General features: G+C 38.9%; 1 protein-coding gene across 3 annotated transcripts in view; it reads right to left on the bottom strand.

The window, feature by feature from the left end:
• LOC146376683 (spermatid perinuclear RNA-binding protein-like) overlaps positions 1 to 13325 on the bottom strand; it is a 95664-nt gene extending 82339 nt beyond the window's left edge. For 2 of the 3 annotated variants that reach the window (XM_084946611.1, XM_084946612.1), the window contains exon 1: positions 13044 to 13325. The gene's annotated coding sequence lies outside the window, so the exon portion shown is untranslated. The remainder of the gene's footprint in view (positions 1 to 13043) is intronic. The other variant, XM_084946613.1, reaches the window with a different exon arrangement.
• Between the last annotated feature and the right edge of the window lie 8051 nt (positions 13326 to 21376).

The raw sequence follows: 21376 nt of genomic DNA, 5'->3' as shown, positions 1-21376 counted from the left end.
ATCACAACTGAATTTGAGCCTGACAGCTGATCAGGAAGCTGCACCAGTGCCAAAATGTAATACAGTATACATTAATGTCTGTGCAAGTTCAGCATACAGAGATTAAAAAATTCATAAGTTTACTAATGCATCTTCATTTATAAATTAGACAGCACTAAGGCAGCACACAACTCCTAAAGTGAGACTGGTTCATGTGTTGCTGACTCTGAAAGATCAATTAATCAATATTTTTTTACATTAGAAATTACATAGAAAACCCAATAAATGTGACAGGAGTTGCTTCAAGTGATTCAGTGACAGATTTATTAGTAACCTTGCAGTTATTCTGAGTACTATTGTTTTGGCTCTCCCATCTCATACTGCACTGTTTTATTTCCAGCAGAAACAGGGATTTAAAATGATGCTCACCTCCCCCACCCATCTTCACAGCAATCATATCAGGTATTGGCAGTCTTACAGGGTGATGTTAGGACAATCAGACTATGAAGAACAGTTTTCCCTCACAGACTTACATTGTATTTGTGACAGCGCTTATTATACAAAAAAAAAAAAAAAAAAAAAAAAGTTTGTCACCCTTCCCCAAAGAGACTCTGGACTTCCCCCAAAGTCAAATCACTAGAGTGGCAATAACAATATTTCATTATCTGTGGATCAAGGTTATAAAAATAAATCATCAAATGAGCAGAAATACCAGGAAAATGCAAAGACGTCTTCAATTAGGTGGCATGGACTCTTTGCATCAACTATACACTAATCATGGTAACAAGCACAATAGCCTCTCTCTTAAAAATGCATTTTGAGTCAGGAAATATCCGATGTGTACACACACATAGGCGCAGATCCAGTGAAAATTGGTACATTTGCTTTTCTAAGTGAACTCTCAAACAATCTTGTTCATATGTTTCTTCTCCTGCAATCATTGTATTAGCAAAATACTTCATGACCAATAAAAAGCTAAACAACATAATCATCTGGTACATGAAGCTCAAGCAGTACTGTCAGCAGCTGGAGTCCAAGTTGGTGGAGATGGAGCATGTCTGACCAGAGTACATTATCTTTCCTTCAGAAGTACTTGCTACCTCTGTGGGAGAAACTTGGCCACTGAGCCAGGACAAAAGTAATTTCTAAGATCATCATTGCTAATTTATAGGTCAATATTGGTGGAAGACTTTGGGTTTTTGTCACTATAAAAAGACAATGGATACAATGAATTTTTGTATTTCTCATAGGCAAGTCATCTTTGAAAAAATTAAAGAGATTTGTGATATTTGGCCACATACAAATGTCGCATACAAAATTATCTGTAAAAGATTGACAAGTATTATACTTAAAAGTCTGAACTCTTCAACATTTCACTCTTTATCCGCAGCTTCCAGTTGCTTTGTGCTGTTGAAAACATGTCAGTTTTGCACATCTGGTTGCATCATCTCCCAGTGCCTTTCTTTTTTTCTTTTCCTTTTTAAAAGATCTGATATGTTCAGCCCTTCCTCACCTTTTTTTTTTTTACTGCCCATCTTTTCCTTTTCACCACTTTTGGTGGAACATTGATTTTTATTGCTGCTGCACAACCTTTTACTGCTCCAGGTTTAATGGTTTTCCACAGGTGGTAGCATCCATCTATACATTCATTTATTGCTATTCAGAGGCTATGACATCGAGTCACTATTTTAAAAAAGTTAAACTGTTAAATATTGACTATAATTCAGGCCAAAATACCAGCCAGCAGTTAAATAGCCCACCACCAATTGTTCCAACTCCAGAGATGTACTGCTTGGGCTAGCTGGTTAGTGGAACTTTCAAAATAAAAGTAAGAGACTTGTCCACTTGAAAACTGGCCACTCATGCAAAGTAGAAATAAAATTAGCAACCAGACACAGTTTAGTAACAGTGAGCTGCTGAATAGCACCACACAAGTTCATAGTCACAACCACAACACACATTAAATAGTTAAATAGCAAATGAAGAAATACTTCAAGAGAGGTCTGGCTTTTGATGCATGTCATTGAGGAATTGAGTGTAAATGTAAGCTAACAGGGCTGTGATCAAAGTCCATGCAGGGTTTGGTAAACAAGTTCTGGTGCTGGCAGAAATAAACTGACTGGCAGCTACCACAATTCAAACATCCAGAGTGCTGCAGGGTTTCTGTTTTCAGAGCACATCAAACAGCTCGGGAGAAGAGATGTCCTCAGGGACTCTGGAAAAAAGTAAAAAAATAAATAAAAAAATGTCTCAGATGATGAGATATTCATTTCACCCTAGCAAAACCAAAGAGATGCCGGCTCCAACTGGATTCTGTCATCATCAGGGCTCTAAAGCAAGGTTACTTTCTGAGGTTTGTAATGCAGGATGAGCTGGGCTCTCTAGCTTGGTGAAATGAGGGCGAAGGATGAGCTGAAATAAGAGAAGATTGAGCTGATGGTGGTAGGAAAGTCTCTACTCAGGTTTCACAGTTTTACCTCAACAGCTTTGTTCAGTTACAGAGAACAAGAAGCTTCTGCAGACCAGCCAATACACGAGAGCAGACCGGAGTCTGAAGATCAATGCTGGCAGCAGGTCGAGAGAACAATATGCTGATGTAACTGTCATTAAATGTTAGTTTCAATTCATAATTTATGTGATTACATGTGTCCAGCATTGCACAGCTTCTCTGTCATAAGAAATAAAGAAAATGAAGTTCTAATCTTAATCTCAGGCATTGGCTGTCCTTTAAAAGGACAAATGGGTTTGTGCGGATCTGACAAATTTACAAATATCAGGATAAAAAAGAAAAGAAAAACAGTTTGAATTACAGAAGCCATACTACCCAAATATTGAGTTATCCGTCTCTAAAAACAGGCTGAATCTGTGGCCTCCACTGTAATAATGCATTATTAAAGAACATCAAATCTTATTGCTCCCATCTCCATTATTTATGTTTGATTTTTGATTATGTTTTCATTATTAGATGTTTCTTGAACTGCAGCATCACAGATGCATCTTATATGTAAGATTCCTTTCAGTCATGGACTTATGGTCCAGAATACTGACAGGTCGACGATGTTGTGGTCTTTCAGCTGAGTTAGATGAACTCTTGATGGTAGCTGGCGATGCCAATTCTTCTTCTACTCTGTAACTCTGCAGCTCACTGAGGCTACAGAGCAGAACAAGGACTACCGCCCTGTAGTCCAACAGTGGAGTTGAAGTTCCCCCACTGGAGAAGAAAGTAAGAGGAACTTGTTATTGCCGCTATTTATTGTCATAAAATACAATCTATTTCTGTGATAAACTCTAAATTTACTGTTTGACTGCGAGTTTTAAACATCACCATTATTGGTGGAAAAATGTATAATCTCATCTCAATAATGCACAGTCAATTTATGAACATATTTTTCAGGTTAAAAGGATTAATCCGCCAGTTTGACCTGCACTCTTCAACAAAAACGTGAAGCTTGTAGCTTAAAGAGATGCAGAGATATTTCACTATTGATATGCACCAGTGAGATTCCCACAAGATGAAAGCAAAGTATGACCTTCACTGCTAGATTTCTTTCTGTATTTTTACAAAGGGTGACTAAGGTATATGGGAAATCTAAATGTCATACAGTTAGCATCCAAATATTATGTCACATTTAACCTCTGATCTCACTTTGACATTTTGTATCTGCTTTTCAAGTTGACCCCAAAACACATTTCTTATCTTTAAAGACATTACTGTCAAGAGAAAGAGAATGAGATGAATGAAATATAGTGTAGTACAATATTAAATAATATAAAATAAACGACTACAGCCTTAAAAAAGTTATTAGAATTAGTAAAACAATGCTACCTTGAAGCTAGCTAGTCATTATACAACAGTTCCCAGTGAATACTTAATAGCGGTTTTGGCCTAAGCACCACATTTTTTAGCAAGTTAATCCACCATTTCTCATTCATGCATGTAGTTATTAAATAAGTGTGGCAGGTCTGTCTGGGTTGAGATCTTCTAACAGCAAATACTTTCATGAGGCTGGTTTCCATGAAGAGCTTTAGCTTCCCGTGATCATCTAAATGTGTTTTCAAAGCCTTTCCATGCTAAAAAAAATAAAAAAAATAAAGGCAAGCTCAGTATATGTTATTCATGAAAATGGAAGATCAACAGGGAATATAAAACATCCTGAGATATTCACTTAGTGCAGGCAGCTCTGCTATAAAGACACTGTGTGCTACTGCAGGGAGGGCAAATCAAAAGGACAGCATCACTGCCATCCCCTGCATGTACTGCAGAACCTGAAGTGACCCACAACAGCTGGGGATAGCTAAAAAAAACAAAAAACATACCATGTGATGGTGCTCCAGAGCTAATGTCACAACCGACACGTTGGGAAAATACAGTGAAGTGATTTTAGACAGCTGCACAGCTGGGATGTCCAGCATGCAGTCCACCAAAAAGGTCCAATCTCGTCCACTGGATGACTTTGTAAAAAAAAAAAGGAGGGCGTGCATTTTTAACTTTTACCTGTATTTTGTCCTTAACAATCGATTACGCCCATGGAGTCTGAATTCCTCATTTCATTTGAGTGAGATGAATCTGGATCATTGTTCATTTTATAGTCTTTTTCATAACAAGGTTATCATGGCCTGTCATTGGCCTGTCATTCACCACTACATAAGTAAGAGATTTACTGGCAGTACTACATTTGAGAAAAAAAAGTTTTAATAATAGATAATGTTCTCTGTTATTTAATGCTTTAAGTGACAAGTCCAGGTAATGACTAAGAGATTTTTCTGAGTGGTTAGGCCAGAGAAGCCAAGCCAATGGGTTTCTTTGATTTACTACAATAGCAATTCTACATAATGTACAACAAAAATATCAGTGACGTAACATCTCTTCTTTTGATTGACATAAGAACTAGGAAGTCATTCAAAACAGTTACCAACTTGTCCTGTCTTAATCTGTTAACTTCTCAGTCAATAAAAGTATCAAGGAAAAAAAATTAAAGCTCATGATACTTATGGTGGAAAAATAAACACTGCATGGTTTTGTTTTTTTTGTTTTTTTGTTTTTTATGTCAGACACAATGAGTTTGTGCTGATCTGAAGTCAACCTCAGCACCACTGGTCACCACAGCTTCAAACAAACTCTTAGTATTCACTGTTTGTGTATTCCTTACATACAGCACAGGACAACTCTAATTGAAATCAAAATGTCACACACACACTTGATCCTCATTTACAAGAGCAGTGTTGCATCCTCGTCAACACTTTTAGCTGCACCCCATCCCAAGGAGGCTGAGCTCCAAGGTTAGGCTCTGGTTACCGTTTCTATTTACCTTCCTTGGGATTGGAGAAGCCAGTTGCTTCGAGCAGTGCTCCGCTCACCGAGTACAACCCCCCCATCTGAAACCTGAACCTGTGACGTGTGTGTGTGTGTGTGTGTGTGTGTGTGTGTGTGTGTGTGTGTGTGTGTGTGTGTGTATTTATCAGGTTCAGGCAAATGCACGGAATGCAAATGCAGGGGAGCAGTAATAGTACAGAGCTCCTCTTTGTTCCCAAACACTAATATTTCCATGTTTTAAGCTGCTGACTGTCCATTACAGCAGAGGTAAGGACCAGAAGATCCCAATTTCTCTTCCCTGTTGCCTTTCAAGCAGTAAAACCTGAGCAGGAGAGGATCTGTTGCTGTTCCATACCAACTTGCTTTCATTTGAGCCTCAAACTGTCATTTAAAACATCAGCAGCATCAGAAGTGACTGTTAAGTCATAATCAGCTGGTTCAATCTGGCACAGACATGTGACAGAGTAATATCATTTAACATAAATTAGGCATGAGGGTTTTTTAAGTTACTTCTACATCTGGTAAAAAGGCTTATTTTTGGCCTCTGAATCCTTTCTAATGACTCTGATTCACTTGTTATAAGAGCGGTCCAAGACTCCAAGCCTCCCCCACAGCTAAAAATTCACTCCACACAGTGCATGACTTCAGTCTCGGATTATTTTCTTGGGTGGGTGTGGGCAATTCTTAAGAACTCTGAATTTTTCTTATCTTAATTTGATATGCATTTGTGAAGATGTGATGACAAATGTACCAAGAATCAAGAGTCCTTGGTGATGACTCTAAAGGTTAATAATTTCCAAGTTCCAAGCCCAAACTCAGGCAAAATAACCCACCCACAACTTTAAGCGTTCTTGCTAACATACAGATATTTTTGAAAAATCCAGACAAACCAAACCAAGTCAACGTCCTTAGTGGACGTAAAATAAGAAAAGGGTTGGGTGACAAAGCAAAAAAATACCATCACCACTAATATAAAAATATAATTTCTCTCAGGTTTAAAGGCGTAGTTTTGGAAGATTCCTGTATGATTCTTTGCTGCTGTGTTGCCTGCTGCTCTATGTGACCACAACTCTGTCTGTGGGTTTGTTTGATTACCTGTACCAGGTACACCTTAGGAACCTGAAGGTTTGTATCTATATCAGATATCATGATGCCATCATGTTGCCTAGCAACCACCTAGGAACAGGCTACAATTACCCATTTTTAGCATATAAATATGGTGTGTTTTTATATTTTATTTTGCTTTACTTTTCTCAGTTTGATTAAGCGATGGTTCCCTGGTGTACTGGTTAATACATTCACTTTACATCAAAAGATCCCTTCTTTCAGACCTGGAAGAGAACAAGCCTCAGGGTCTGTGACACTAGCTTGTGTCTCCTAGTGCCAGGCCCTACCTTGGATAAATGGAATATCAGCTCTTCTAGCCAACAAAATATGTCAACTGTCTACAATAATAACATGAATTCTACACAAACCTTGAGCCAACACCAGTTTTAATAATGTTTAAATGTCTCTTCTTGGACACAAATCTAAACTGTAGAAATTCCCTGAATGTGATTAAAATTCAGATTAGAACTTCACCGTTTACATAGACTGACATAAATATAATGTGCAGTTTCATTCATTAAGAATTTTAATACAATGAATCAATTTGTCTAACTTTCTGGGAAGAGTAGAAGTTGTGATGTCTGATGTAAATACACACAGGATTTGTCTTGATTTCTCATTTTATCTCCATCTTGTTGTGTTCCCCAGGTTTCAATTTCTCCCCTAACGCAATGATCCCCATTTCAACTTCAACCAGCATCAAAGCAGCAATAAGATGCCATACACTCTTTTTAAACAAAGGGCATTTTAGTACTGCTATAATTGGTTTATCATTCAGCCCTATACAAATCTAAACATTAGTATCAGTAACAGTTAGTATTTTTAGTATTAGTATTTAGTAGTTAGTATTTTTCTGTAACTAACACAAAAAACATCAAGTAACCCGTGAAATATGAACATACAAAAAAAAAAAAAAAAAAAAAAAAAAAAAAGATAAAAGTTGTTATCCAAAGGTTTGACCGGCTCAGCCTACTTGATATCCAATTGCCTGTATGCAGCCAATTAACTAAAATGAATTTCACACCTGAATGTCACAAAGCTTCAACTACTGCCGTGGTAAATCCAAATCCTTATTCAATTCTTTTTTGTGTGAAATGTCTTTTGTCAAAAGCTTTGGTGCTGCTTGGCATTGTTTGCCTGAGAACTCTACTGAACCTCGCAGATTCAAAAGATACTCCCAATACTGGTATCTGTTGTTTTGATGATGATCTTGTAGCATCCTGTCTAAAATTGGGCACACACTTAACAACTGTCAGGCTAATTATACATGTGATTAAGACATGATCACTGGCAAATGGCCCAGGTCTCTTCCAGTCAGACTGAGCCAGTGTTTGGAGTCAGCAGATAGCCATGTAGTGTGTGTCACAAAAGAACTCGAGTCTCAATTTTTAAGAACCAGCGACTGGCATCATCTGCTTGTTCAGCACTTCAGCTGTAGTATATCAGTCATCTATGTCAATTTGGCACAATCAATCTCTGGAGAAAACTCACCTTAAATGTTTATGTAGTTACAAGAATATTTTGCATGGACACCAGTAGGCTGGACATGGATTGTTTTGGTATGTTTTACAAAGAAGTGATATGCACATTTATAAAACATTTACAAAAATTGAACCAGCTTTACCATTAAACACACACACACACACACACACACACACACACACACACACACACACACACAAAAAAGTTGTATTATTTCCACCTATAAATAATTTTTTTTCCCAGAAGTTAAAAAAATGAAAATGCCAACAAAGACCAGCAGAAAGCGGAGAGAAGAAATGTGAGTTTTTTGATGGTTTTTCAGGTTGTGAATAGAACAAAAACTTCTAAATGGGGAAAAAGTAATGGAGGGAAAAAAATACCTTGGCAGATGTAAAGAAAGAAACATTAGTAAACGCTCGGCAAGGTTAATGGCAAGGTTCGCCAAAAACGCCGGGCGTGTTAACCATTTTTACACACCAACAATCACAGCTGCAGCTATTTATAGTGTGAAGAATTAATCCTCCAATTAATAATTAAACAGTTATAAGATGCCTGGCACAATTTAACACACACAATGAATTATTTACAAGGCATGAATGGTACATTGTACATATTAATATTAATGTCTGAATAGGAAAAATTCTCGTTTTGCATGAACATGACACATCAGATTTCCAAAAAATGAGGACATTTTCTCTAAGGAATGCCTGTGGTTTTAATGATTTTTTTAATCAGTTTTAAATAAAATATAAACAAACTAAAGTTCCCTAACTGAGACATTTCAAAAACAATGGCTACATAAACTCTTTTCCGCATGTCAAATCTTTTCCTCATTAAACAAACATGGTCCAGGGTGTGTTCAAATGACCACAAGGCGATGGCAATGATTACACAGCCAGTGTAGTCTCACCCAGTCCTTCTCCTTGTAACCTGAACATCCTCATTACAGCTGCAGAGGCTGCAGAGCTCTGAGCCTTTATTCTCAACAACCATGATGAAATTATTTGACTTATTATTATCAGTCCTTTGAGACGAGAAAGATCTTTGTTGCTTTTACTCTTATGGCAGCAGGACTATGGTGATTTATTTTATGTCCATGTATCTTCGCATTGCCTACATATATTTTATTCAAACCTTAAAATAGGGCTCCTCAATTAATCGAATTTTAATCTAAATTACGATCTGGGCTTTCAACGATCATTAAAAATGACTGAGCCGATTATTAGCACCTCCCTCGTGCTTTACTCTCGCGCTGCTCCGTGTGGCAAATCGAGCGCACCTCTCTGCATTTCGAACACGCGTCACAACAATTAAGAGGACCCGAGGGAAGCTTGGAAAGCTAAGCAGAAGTTATTTGGAGAGGAGAGTGACTGCCGTTGGTTGAAAAGAGAGGTAAAAAAACTTCAGTGGTGTGGAAACATTATGGGTTCGCGGAGTCAGACATGGATCAAGTAGACACAGTGTGTAAACTTTGCTACGGTGTCGTAGCTGCACCACAGAGCAACACTGCAAAGTTCACTAAATATAGATGTTTACATTTTTCATTTATTTTTTATATTGCAAACATTTGCACTGTTATCAGTATTTGCACACTATTTTATATTATTTTTTGACAATCTTTAAAGCCATTATTCAATACATTGTTATTGTTAAATAAATATCGTCAAATAATCGAGATCTCAATTTCAGTGAAAATAATCGTGATTATCATTTTTGCCATAATCGAGCAGCCCTACCTTAAAACTCACTATAGTACATTGTATGCTTGTGTTGGACAGGCCACTTTGTCATTTTATAGACCAAACCGCTGGTAGTAGTAGGAATATTTTTCCAGGAAATTTTATGCAGTCTTTTAAGTATAAAATAACTGTAACACTAACAACAACTAGAGTAATTTAACTTTATAACTTGAGAAGCGCTGCAAAACACTGCCACAAAATAAAACAGAATGTTTTTTGTTTTTTTACCTTTAATGTTTTATTTTCGTTCAAGTCTTTGTAACCAGCTGCTTAACTCGCTGCTTTTCCACCACATAACCATATCAGTAATTTCCATCATATTGTTTACTTTTGGGCTGCAGAACGGTTTTTTGAATATCTTCCACTGTGCTTTGGTGGAGTTTGCTGAAGGTACTAAATCTTTATCAGAGGCTGAGATTTGCCTCCAGCTCTGAGTCTTGCTGAGGCTTGTCTTGTTGTTGTGTGCACTTGGATATGTAAACACATGGCATTGCGATAGCAATGATATTGTGAAATATCATTGCGATAGCAATGATATTGTGAAATATTCCACTTTTAAATCACTCCAAAAAATTATACATGGATGACATGAAATGGCACAGCCCAGTCACACAGTGTATGACAAGAACTTTTATTGTGAAAAGACGGAACAAGAAGGAGCCCTTTCGCACACTCCTAGAACAAATCTTATTTTGGGTATGGGCTGTTTTTCAATATGCACACATGTGTGTACTTCTGTACTTATGAAATGTAATAAGTAGCAACCCCAGTACAGTTCCAATTCAAAATTGCTGAAAATGCCCAGATGTGTTCTTGCTCCGCCCACTCTATCAAGGGTACATTAATCATGACTTGTGTGTGCTTGGTGCAGCCAAGTACCCCAGAATGCCTTTCATCTGAAACTCAAAAGCGGCAATAGTGGAGGACAGCGGCCAAAACTGTAAGTAAAATTTAAAATATTACTGTCTTTGATGAATTAAATAAACTTTTAAAATGTTTTTAGGCATGAATGCAGATTTGTAAACTTCAAATATCTGTTTGATTTATCAGCAAGACATTGCCTGCTTGCAAAAGTGCTCCGATGTTTTTGTAGATATCCATTTCTGCTGGTCTAATGGCCAGCTGCTCCACTAGCTGTCAGCTGACCACTCATTCAAGGATCATTATACCTGGCAGAAAACCGGAGTCCTGGCACATCATTTTCAAAACCCTTTCGCCACTCAGTGAAAGTTAAACACTAGATATAATTCACTCATATGATTTCTAACTGTTGATGTTTGGTTTATTTCAGTGTTTTACTTGTTTCTGAGAAAATTGGTTTGTTCCCTAAAGTAGAAATGTGCTGTACTTATTGTAACAGCAGCTTTTCCTGAATTAAAACGAACATTAAAAATATTTTAATCCAGGAGGAAAGTATGAGCCTTTTCTCTGGAAGCAGAAACATCTGGGCCAGCATGTTTATGCTGTTCATGGAGACAGATGTCAAGCTATGAAACGATAAACCATAAATGATCAAATTATGTTTTTAATATTTACTCAACTCTATTCTAAACGCCAGCTGTCTGTTGTAAGTTGTGGGAGTCTACTAGAATAAAAATGAAATCATTCTAGCATCTGAACAGTTTGTCTTTGTTCAATAAACAGCGTGAAACAGATCATATGAATCACTAATAATAATCATGAAGACTAAAAGCAGTGAGGTTGCTCTGAGTGCTCAGAGTAGAAAAGTGCCATATAACAACCAGTCCACTTCCCATTTCAGTAACATGTGCATACATGTGCCATATAAATTACATTTTAAATCTAGGTGCTGACTACTATCATATTAGTCTTGTTTTAAGATCTAAAGAACAGTCACCTCATTCACCCATTCACACTTTCTTCTATGCTTTTTCTGAGTGAGTGCTTTCTATCTAACATTCACATTCCAATGGATGCATCGGAAAGCAACTTTGGGTTAGCATCCTACCCAAGGATATTTGGCACGCCAACTTGGAGTAACCAGGGATCAAACCACCAACCCTGCAATTAGTAGATGACCTGCTTCACCTCCTGAGCTACAGCCAACGACAAGTGTTTACTGCAATTTTTCTAAATTAAGCTATTTTCTAAATCTTTCTATATTATTTCACCTTGATGGCTTTTTTATGCTTATTGTTCTTCTTCAAAGAAATCTAGTAATTAAGCGTATCATGGGCAATTTCCACCGTAAATATTAATCCGTGAAATTAAGGGGGAATGGGCGTAAAAACATAGCCAAGGTGGGGGGGAATAGGCTCCAGCCCTCCCGCTACCCTAAAAAGGATACGCGGAAGAGAATGGATGGATGGATGGATTGGAGTAAAAACATGGAGATGAGGTGGGCTGAGCTGAGATGTCATGTGATCAGATACACTGCCATTCCACCTGTCCTCTGTTCATGCAGGAGTCAGAGCTTCCAAAGTACTAGCAAAGTACACAAGTACAAACTTGCGTACTTCGGTATTGAGAAACAGTCATGCACTGAACAGCAATAGCTACAAAGACACAGCAACCACTTAAACACAAGCTTGAGTAGCCCACAGACCTGGTCCATACATTTCTGACACTGCCCCCTGGTGACACTGCACAGCTACAACATGTACGTAACAGTCTGTTCTCCTGACAAGGAAGCACATTCAATGGAAAGCAAAGGTTTTCTCCTCTGATGTGTGTGGTAAATAAATGCGCACCTGCTGAAAACTTCCTAGTTTGTCCTGTTGATGTGGGTTTTTTGTTTGTTACACTAAGAGGGCCCAGTACCACCCAATGACCCCCCCCCCCCCGACACGCCTCTGAGAGTAGCATGAATATTAAGGCTGTTTGTCCAAAAGATCCATATTTCAGCCTTTAGCAGATGGAGTGCCTGATATTTACAGCATTACTATGAGGCAGTGCAGCAGACTAAACATGCAGCATTAACAAGGCTGCAAAGTACTGATGCTGTTTAGTGGAAACCTGCAGGGTAATGTGTGATAAATCATGCAGGGTGTAGGTGCATCTGCGCTATGCGGGCCTACCTGTCCTCCTCAAATACTCCAACAAACAGGTGCTCTTTCTCCGCTGGTCAGAGCCACAAATGAACGCCAGCGAAAACTTCATTTGGCATTTACTAGCAGGTAGTACATACGCTACCTACAGGAGAGGGTTTATACCCTGTAGAGGAGTGCTGACAGTTTGTTTTCTCTTAAAAGCCACATTCAGGACGGTTCGCGGGTCTCCACGCGCGAGGAAAACTTCCCGTTAAACTGTCCGTCTCGTGAATGAGCAGTTGGTTCAAACACGTTCAAACAAAACACGGAGTCCTGAAGCTGAGCTAAAGCCGGTCTGAAGTTAAACCCGGCACCCGCAGGGCAGCAGCCGACCGCTCATCCCACAAACTGTCACAAAAAGCGGACACTTACCTCAAACCACTGTCCGCGGACGACCGGGAGGAGGACGGGAGAGGAGAAAGCTCAGCCGGTCAGCGAGTCCAAAGCCTCCGAAAACACTTTGCTGCTGTTGTTTCTGTCCTTTAACTGAATTTAAGTCCCGCTCCGGCGTCACTTTGTATCCGGACGGAAGCTCACAACGTGGAGTGAAGCCGGTGGCGGCGGAAGCAGCAACAACAACAACGGCAGCAGCACCAACGGTCTCCGGCCAGCCTGCTGCCTGTCAGCGCTCAGCGCAGGGAGAGAGAGTGGAGACTGACGCCGCGCATGCGCACGACGATCGCTACTGCAAAAACAGAGATCGTCTAATGAGCAGTTGCAGTCCAGTTTGTCTCTATAAATGGGGTTTGTGCCCTGGTCACACTATCTTTAGAGTACAGTACAGCTTTCAGATTTAGTGGCATTCAAGAATTCAAGCAATATTCTTACATTCTGTCCTTTTCTGCCTCTGGAAGCAGTCTTACATTTTCAGATAAATAGGACCAGGCAATATAAAAGCTGCAATCCCCCATTAAAAACGTTTTTAAAAAAGCAAAACAAAACAAAACAAACAAAGATTTTGGCATAAAAATCTGTTTGTTGGGACCAGTCTTTTTTCCCCTATATAACATTTTAACCTGCAGAGCTGACATATATGCTCTTGCATTCTGTATATTTCCCTGGAATTTAAACAATAAAGAGAAGAAAAACGTAGAGAGAAGGAAACGTGACTTTTCTTTTGGGCTGTCAACAGAACAAAAATGTCAAATGGAAAAAAACAGCAATGGTGGGCAAAAGAAACAAGTATTTGCTCACATTTTAATACAAGAGTCTGTTTGGTTTTGGGACCAATGTTATATTTTCTAATAGAATCTTAAGTAATTTTTAACAAGCGGATTTTAACCCATAGAATTTCATAACCTTTAAAAGACAAAACGTCCCCTTTTTCAACACCTAGTCCACTTAATCCCAAGGGATAATCTGGCAGAATGAGATGCACACTAAATTCCTCCATGATTCTGTAGAAATTATAAGATGATTAAATATATTAAAATTATATAGGTTAAGATCCTATATCATACAACCCACCAGGTCCATTCTGATAAAATCCTCAGGGACTGGTTCCAGTAGAATTTTCTTTTGTATCCTTTAAGGACCTTTTGAGTGGAAAAATGTTACTGAAAGAATGGAACTGGATTAAAATGAAGTCAGAAATTTGCTTATTTTTTGCAAGTTGTTTTTCATCTATAATTCAGTTTGGAGTTTTTCTCAAGTTATGAACACACAGAAAACTGCATAAAAGCTAATGCTATTCTATCAGAGAGATACTGTAAGTCTGCACCCACCAGTTACCATGACTATCATATATTTGATATAACATATAAAATATTTTCAAATACAGTTTATTTTTCCCTAAAATCTAGCCTTTTATTGAGTTTCAATAGGTGCCTGGTGGTTAATCCAGACTCTTGGAAAAGAAAGGTATAACTTAAAATATTCTGAGATAATCTAAAATGAATCAGATTAAACATATCGATTTCTCCCACACTTGGTCTCTATTAACTCTTAAATTTAGGAAAAACTGAATGTGTCTAATCAGCACGATGCTCAGGCAGTCTATATTTATGTGCTTTGTTGTGTGTCTAGGCTACAAAAGCTAAAGCTTCTTGACAGTTTCACTCTCAGTCAGTAATACACAGAAAAATATCTGATTCCATGGATGATACTTTAGAAATTAGTACTAAAACTAAAAGCTGTTTTATTGCTCATTAGTGATGGCTGGTAATGAATGATGAATAATAAAGATTATTGATAATAGAAAATTCAGTGCTCTGGGAAGACTGAATATTCCATCTGATTTACTTTCCAGATTACAGTTTATGTGTTTGTTTGTTTTTTCTTTTCTTCATCCAACTCAATTTCATTTATAACACAGAAACAATGGTTGGTAGATGCATTATGCTTATTTAACCTTTGTGCTTCTACAAAGTTATTTACAGTGCGTTTCTCATTCACTCGTTCACACAGCTGCTATGGAAGATGCTGGTGTGCCATCTGCAGCACCTTGGCATAGTTCATAGATCAGTTATGCTTCGGGTTCACAGGTATTTAGATTGAGTCAGATACTGTATCTATGTGCTGCAACTTCTGTCCATTTGCAGCAAACCATGCACGCATTTTCATGATTTTCACTCGGCTATACAGGTTTAATTTGAGCCTAAAAGAGCTTCTACTGTTGGGCTTAAATGTGCTATACACTATATAGCAAAGCAAACTGTGCTTGGAAATCTGTACTTTTCTGCATTTTAGATGCAGTGTTGATAAGATTTTCTGTGAGATGTGCAGCTTACTCAGGCTGAGGTGTAAAGGCTGAGGGGGAGGTAAGTTCCCTGCAGATTAGATAACACAAGCCAAGGACTTTCAGGGACTCTCTGGGCACAGCTGTACTAAAAATAGAGCTCAAAATTACAACTTTAATGTAGCTACATCAGGAGGCTAGCCTCTGCTGGGTGAAGATTAATGGATGATCGTCCATAGCTATTCTTACTGTGCATGCAAGCCCTCCCATTCAACTGTTTAAATGTTCCATCTGCAGCCTCTAATTTGAAAACTGCCGTGACATTGCACACTGTGCTTTGGTGCACTGTTTACTCTTAAGCTGTGCCCAGTCAATAGCAGGCTGCTGCAAAACAACCACTCAGACCTCTGCGGCGGCCGGCGTGCACCTCTAGTCTGGCTGGTTGTAACGCGATATTCTCAAAGCTAATTTGACTTCAGCCCACAACAAAGTCACTCAGTGCACTTACCAGTTAGTGTGAATCACTTTGCTGCTGAATTATCCACAGAAAATGTGACACAGCTGTACAGTTCCTATGCCCACCAACTGACAACCAGCTTTCAAAGACATGAATTCAAAATTTAAAAACACATCCAATTTATAACACGTACTACAAAATTAGTAAAAGGTTAATGGCCTGTATTTGTATAGCGCTTTACTTTACACTACATTCAGTCATTCACCCATTCACACACACATTCACACACTACCATAAAGGAAAAGACAGTCTCTTTACTCAGACTCCCTCTGAAGGGAATAACTTGGCTGTTGGTTGGAAGTGGGTGAGGTGGCATCATCGCCTCACCCAGTTCCTAACTTTTTGTTCATTTCAGAGTGAATCTTAAGATTTTACTGTAATCTTTCAAAACCCATCTGGGTCTGGCCTCAGGCTGCATTGCAGAATTCGTATCCTAGTTTTACCTCTTCTCTTCTCTGGGGCCCTTCTTGCTGTTCATGGCTGAGAACTAAGATCACATCCACATAAAACCATAAAAACCCTGTTTTTGTTTGTTAGGTCTAGGTGAGTGTCTGGGCAATAGGCTTGCATGCATTTATGCAAGTAAAGGCTTGGTTCTACATTGAAAATAATACAAGTGATGAACAAAAACAGCAAAAAGAGATTAGCAGAGCAGAAACCATTGGCACTGCCAGTCAAATATGGCATGAGAGCAATTCTAGAACCAGCGTTGCCAAACAAAGTCATGGCGATGTGAAGACACCCACACGTGAAGGTTGAAATCACAAAAGGAATGTGAGCCTATCTGAAATGTGTTTTCACTTGATTTTTAAGTCATGCTAAGAGGTAAATATGAGTGCCTGCATGATTATTCTTCACAGCTGGTCTGGACTAAAACACTAACTCTCACATTTCAGATTTAAACTGGGTTTCTACGGAGGGGTTATAAAACACATCAGCCTCATGGACACTGGGTGTATTTGTAGTTTTAAAGTGAAGACAGCGCGAGTGTACCTTAGATCTAAAGGTGACTGCGGTTTTGGCATCAGGACCATCTACTTGTAAAACAACCTGAAGAAGCTTGCACACTCACGTTTTAGTCTTCTATTGCTTTTATTCCTTCATTTAATTTATTTATGTTAACATTCACCTATTTGTCCTGTTTTGCACTCTACTTTAACCTAACCTTCATTTTATTTGACTTAACTATCTGGCTTTCTGTTTAAACTGATCTTCTAAATACACCTCTGCTTGTGTTAAAGTACTTTTAAATCTCTTTTAAACACAAGTTATTGTGCTGCAGCACAGATGGCGATAAACTCAACTTTGTTGCTATTCTTCTCTATATAGAGTATACTGTAGGCTACAAGTAAATGAGAGATGGATTAAGGTGCATACAGCAAACACCACAGAAACAACAGTAATTAGTACAACCAGACAGACAACAGCACTCACAATTGTGCCAATAAAATATTGAAGTCACCAAAAGGCTGTAAATTGCATACCGGTAGGAAGTGCTATTAGATCATATCCTTTAAAAAAAGCAAGAAAGGGTTCTGGGTTTGAACCTGGTTGTCAGGTGCACCCATGCGTGTTCTCCTTCACCCTTTTTCCACTTTTCATTAGTGCCTGGCAGAAGGCGTGATCAGCCATGTTAGTTTTCCCCATAGAAATGACCACATGGGCCTTTCAGGTTAACTGTTGAATCTAAATTGGCCTTAAGTGTGGATGTGTGTGTGTGGTTGTCTGGCTCGCTGTTTTTGCACTGTGATGGACTCAAAAGCTTTCCTGGGTGTATGCTGCCTTTCAACCTATGATACCTGGACATCTGCAGATGAATACACTACTTATACTATTACTACTACAAAAATAAATAAAATAAATACAAAAAGTAAATTGATGTGCTAAGGAGGCAAAGGAGGTGCTTTCCCACTTCACCTAAACGAGGACAGTCTGGATTTTGTGCATGATGGTCTTTGCTTGTTACCCCTCGCTGACCTCAGAGAACCTGTGCACTGTTACAAATGGCTGCACGTACCATGAAATGTTTGTTTCAGGGACACGAGGACAGGCTTTGTCCTGTAACTGATGAAATTCAAGAACGCTTCTTTTTCCCTGCTGAATCCTGTTATGTGGGGCTCATTTAAATAAAAGAGAGGGACAGTGGAATTTGTGTGAAGATTCACAGCAAAGGTGTGAAGACTGTTAAAGTTTCATTTTCAAGCAATGCAACTATTACACGTCTCTGTAAATTACAGAACAAGGGAAACCACATGTTCTGTGAGCATGTGGGCATTCAAACATACACTCCAGGTTCTCTGCTTATTAAAAAAAATAATCTTAAATCTCCTTTTACCTCAAAAGACCTGATTTTTTTTTTTTTATGTGGAAGAATATTTATGACAAGGCTTGCTAGTCATGTCATCGTTGTGGGGGTGTGGCCAACAGGGCACATGGAGGATGTGTTCCAGTTACCATATTAGCATGCCAAAAGAAGATTTAGTTTGACCCAGATACGGAGCATGTTAAAAGCAGTATGTCAAAAATTCCAGGTTGTTTCACAACATCTGGGCAGATTTTGCAGCACTTCCAAGCGCTCTGACCAACAAACCTGTGCCAGCTACATGTCACTCCATTTAGATCAAATTTATATGTCATTTAATTTAAATAAAATAAAAATAACACAAGTTAGTGTTATTAGAATGAAGCTGTGAGGAACATTAAAAGAGAAGTGACTCATGTCTGAATGATGTCACTTTAACCACTGGATGAAACCAGCGATGATCCCATGTCTGAAAAAAGCTTTACCCGTGGTTTTCAAACTTTTTTTGCACCAAAGGACTAAAATTTCAAGGAACAACACAATAATCATCTGCACAAAACAGCTCATCTGAGTTGGCACGAGTTCTTCTTTTGATTGCACTGCCAGATAAGGGCAGCACTGACTGCTGCTTTCTGCAGTCTGGACATGGCATCGTATCTATGATATCTAAATTCACAACTCCACCAGTATATAACTTGCACTTTGCTTTCCTATTCTATTCTATTCTATTCTATTCTATTCTATTCTATTCAAATAGCCTTGCTTTCTCTCAGAAGGGATGTTTAGTTTGCAGTGACACACTCAAACTGAGGTCTGCTGATGATTTCAGTCCAGTTGAAGCCACAGGCCGGTAGATTTCATGATAACCCCCCCCACACACACACACTTTTATGTGTTTTGCTCCATATAAGAAAGCGATCTCTTTCCCTGTTACTAACCTCCTCATTATCAAAGACCTGAGAGATAATATAGAGCATGTCCATGCAAGCACTTAAACTGTATATATCTACATAGATCTCTCTCTATAGATATGCATCCATCCATCCATCCATCCATCCAATGCAAGTAATACTTCCCCAGAGACATCTAAAAATAGACATCAATTAAAGCCCAACAAAGTAAAAGTGTCCTCTCTCCTTACATTTCTAACAGTCTTCTGTCCTCTAAAGGATCTCATGTTGCCTATTTCCATCCACCGTGTAAATCACTGTCGGCTCGAAGCTACAGCTGATTATTGTTTCTAGATTTAGCTCGACTTTGAGCCACAGATGATTCCTGGGTGTGTCTTTGCTCCATTTGCAAAGCTTCAGCTTGTCAAACTCTGAAGCGTATGGTTTTTCTGGTTGTTTGCATATTGTGGATAACCCTCTGGTCTTTGATGGGAGGCTGACAGGAGACCAGCATGTTAGATAAGCTACTCCTGGCTCTGCTTTGACTGCCCTGAGATCAGCCACGATCTGTGTATCAGATACGTGCAAACAGAAGTAGTGGCAGCAAGTGAATACATAATTACTCTGATTTCTCATCTTCACAAATGAATTTTCTGTTGTTAATCACATTTGCCAACATGTCTGATGGAGATGAGTTTGTAGTCTGAACAAATTTTTAATAATTCCTTTAACACTTTAGTGATGAAATCTTTCACAGCGATTATTCTGATCACCAGGAGAAAACCCCCAGTTTCCACCATGTGTGTTTGGCAAGTGAAACAGCTGCAGGTACCAGCTGCACTTTCACATCAGCATGTATGACAAATCACTTAATTGTACAGATGTGCTAACCAGCTGGTTTTATAATACACCCCCTTATTTTTTTTAAATTACTGGATTATTGACAGTTAATTCTGTCATACTGTTCTCGTTTCTAATTTGGCTGTGATATTTTTTGCCACATGAATACAGATTAATTCAATATACTTTGTTTTCTTTCCTCTAAACCTCTAAATATGGAGTTACAGACAGGAAACACAAAGCTACTGAACTGGAACGAGCGGTGCACCAGTAAGTCATCTCAAGCCAAATCTTAAAATGAGGCGCCGTGAAGGCAACTTTTGTTTTAATGCCTCTCAGTAAACTTAACATGTCAGGACCTTGATCCGATTCCCATTTTCTAGTGTGGCTCTTTGTGAATTTTACACTACATGGGTCAGTGGTCCATCACAGGGAAAACACTGAGAGACAAACAACCACACTCTCTCACATCCAACCCTACAGCGAGCTGTCCTGCCCATATACTCAGATATGTCTCCCTGTTGTTGCCAATCATATCCTGACACACTTAAAGATGAAATATTGATATATTGTCAATAATGTATATATTTTATTATTATTATTATTATTATGCTGAGAGGTGATTTTGGTTCCTAGATCCTCCAGCAGAGTGGAGCATCTCACTTTTTTGACTGATCTCAGGTGTAAAGGCAAAAAAAGCTCTCTGGCAGCAGAAGCCCAGGCAATTCAGGTAATACAAAGTAATCCTGCTGGTGAGTCACCACCACCGTGCAGATGAATAAACTAAGAAGTGCAGCGTGCTAATATACATCACATATTATCCAAATGAGCATTTGATTTTGATGACTTTATGCCACGTCATGTTGAAAATTACAATAATTGCAGCAATTTCCATGCTTAGCTGGTTGTTCTCGTTAATTAATAATCACACTCAGGTTCAGCTGCAAGTTGGGGCTGATGAAGACGACATGTGACAGCTGATCATTTAGGCTCCTGTGGTTTGAACTGATGTGTGCGCACCATTGTTGTGTTTGGCATCTCTCACACTGCAGCAAAGACACACACTCGTGCTATTTTTTCTGCTCTCATTCTCCTACGATATTTCTTTTTCTCTCTCTCACATTTAAAGTCAGCTGTCTCTTTCACACAAACACACACACAATCTCACATTTACACACGCACAAAGCTGACTCCCTCCATCTGGTATGCGTTTAACGCCACAGACGTCAGGTCCCCCACGTCTATCTATAACGGTGTGCATCAGCAGCCGTCTCAGCCCTTCAAGTGGAGAGAAGGACGAGGCTTATCTGTCATGTTGCACCGCTCTCAAGTAACACTGTTTAGATGGAGAGACACACTGGCTGTTGTACTGCTGCATCAGCAAAGTGCCGGGTTACAGGGGTGAGCGTGTGTGTGTGTGTGCCCGTGCGCGTGTGTGGCAGCCCTGTCTGCGTCACTTAGCAGCAGGTGGACTGTGGA

The sequence above is a fragment of the Perissodus microlepis genome, chromosome 12 (genome assembly GCF_051167445.1).
Source record: "Perissodus microlepis isolate ML-2025 ecotype Zambia chromosome 12, ASM5116744v1, whole genome shotgun sequence".
Taxonomy (NCBI): domain Eukaryota; kingdom Metazoa; phylum Chordata; class Actinopteri; order Cichliformes; family Cichlidae; genus Perissodus; species Perissodus microlepis.
This window is presented reverse-complemented; position numbering and strand designations above follow the sequence as displayed.